We start from the raw sequence: 2,464 nt of genomic DNA, 5'->3' as shown, positions 1-2,464 counted from the left end.
TCTCTTGGTTGACATGCCGCCGCTCGCAAAAGCTTTTCCGCCCAGAAAGAACCATGTTATTTCCTCATCCTACTACCGGTGAAGTGGGAGACAGTAGCGTTCGCTAGTCGTGGTCGTGGCCAGTGGCGGACGCTGGACGAAAGTTCAGGTGGGCAGGACGAAAGTTCAGGGTTCAGGTGGGGTCAATCCATAATGGAGATATCACAAAAAAATGCTAAACTATAAGTGGTTTCTTGTTAATAGCATGAAAGTTAAGTTGTAATATCATGACTATTACAAAATAATGTGGATATCGAAAAAAAATTAGGACTTGTTTGGGAGTAAGGGTAATGAAGGGGATTAAAGGGGCTATAATCCTCCACTATTCAATTTTAAATAGTGAGGGATTCTAGCCCCATCAATACCCTTTATTCCATTTACTACCAAACAAACCCTTAGCGACACTAAATCATCGATAGAAACTCCAATCTATAATTAGAAAAAGTATTAAGTAAGCATCAATGTAAGTAAAAGAACAAAACTATATAGAAAAAACATCGAAAATACCATTAAACCATCAATCTTATGGTGTTGGCCGAGTGGAGGCGGGCCGGCCATGACGGGCTATCGGCTAGATGATGGGCTGGCAGCAATGGCACGCGAGCCACAGGCTAGCGACGATGTCCTGACGGCTAACGGTGACCGTTGGGTGGGCGGCTGGGCGGTAGGCCAACGATGATGAGCTGACTATTGGATGGCGGTTGGGCATTGGGCACAATGCTAGGACACGCTAAGCATTGGGTTGGATGCTACAGATGTGCGGTTGATGTCTTTCTCATTCTGTGTTTTAGTCGACATAGGTCGTGGCCTAAGATGATGGGCTAGACCTTGTGAGTTAATCGATGGTATGATGTGGTAGATTTGATGTTTATCTAATTTGGTGTGATATACCTAATATTTTTTATTTTATAGTATATATAAAAGGTAGATATAAAAAGTCTAAAAATTGAGGTAGGACTATAACCTACTTTACCCACATGGTGGATCCGCCCCTGTTCGTGGCCAGGCACATATACATATTACTACTATTTTTGTTGCTTCATTTCATTGCCTGGTAAAGCCACACCGAAGTACCAAACGGCGACAGGGACGTGCTTCCTCACACAGCCTACCAACCACTGATCCGCCCATTTTGTTCATGCTTGTCCCAGCCGTCGCTCTCCTTCACCTACCCCAGTGGAAGCGTCATTCCTTTGTCATTGCTCTCGGTTTCAGCTCAGAGCCCTCCGATGTAAGATATATAGTGTTTGTGATGTTAGTGTTAAAATGGAGACAAGCACTTGGCTTGCAGTTTCAGGACAGCCGTATTAATTTGGCTGTTACTCCTATAAATGGATGGAACAAACCCTTTAATTTCAGGCATGTGACCAATATGGTTCGAGCTTCATCAGCTTCAGATTCACTTAAGGGCCTGTTCGGTTGTACCGGAATGAGCCAGGATTCATTCCAGCTCATCAAAATCTATATAAATTAGAGAAGTAATCCGGCTAGGAATTAATCCGGGGCTCCAATCCGGAACAACCGAACAGGCCCTAAATCCACCATTATACACCTTCAACGTAAATCTGAGTTTCAATCAAATATTTGGTACACCTTTAGCTCTGAGTTTGCTCTCCTCTATCCCAATGTCATCTAAGCTTGGTATGTCCTCATCACATGAAAGAAGAAAAAGTAGATAATGTTGAGAAATTGTTCTAGTGATACACGCATAGAACACAATATTGGATATAGTGAGACAATGAGGAATATGTTCTCTTTGTTTCTTATGTTTTCTGGTTACCGGTTATAAAGGAGATGCAAGGAAAATAGACCTATGCTCATTTGATTAAAGGTTCTAGTAGTCATTTAGACTAATGTGTTTGTTAGTGTTTATGGTCGTGTTTGGTTCATACCAGATACAAGGAATCTGATTTTAAAAATACATCTTAAACCTAAACGAAGCTCGTTCCATGTCTTGGATTCTGTGCGCGTAGAAACAAAATCCCAGAATCTAGAGCACACATTGTTGAGCACACTTTTGAGCCGCCGGACGGTCCGCGGTCCGGACAGTCCGCGCCTGTGGGCCGGACGGTCCGCGCATGCGCAGAGCAGTTTAGGGTTCCGAGTTTTGTGCTACGATTGTTAGCTATATTCGCGGGATTAGCTCGGAATCAGTTGTGTAAAGGGTCCAGCCCCCCTCCTCTATAAATAGAGAGGTCTACGGCCGATTTGTAATTAACAATCGAATCAATACAACTTCTATTTCGCATTTTATCTTAGGAGTAGTTCTAGTTTAGCCTTCCAATCCCCAAATTCTCCGCCTCTCCTAGACTCTACGTCGATTAGAGGAGTCTAGGTCGGTCTACCCGAGCCTAGACAACTCCTAGGATCTCTCCTCCCCGACGGGGTCCCTCCCGGGAGCGAGATCCAGGCGCCGCCGGCGATC

This window comes from Zea mays, chromosome 9 (genome assembly GCF_902167145.1).
Source record: "Zea mays cultivar B73 chromosome 9, Zm-B73-REFERENCE-NAM-5.0, whole genome shotgun sequence".
In the NCBI taxonomy this organism is placed as follows: Eukaryota; Viridiplantae; Streptophyta; class Magnoliopsida; order Poales; family Poaceae; genus Zea; species Zea mays.
The sequence above is the reverse complement of the archived record's forward strand: the minus strand, read 5'-3'. Positions refer to the sequence as shown.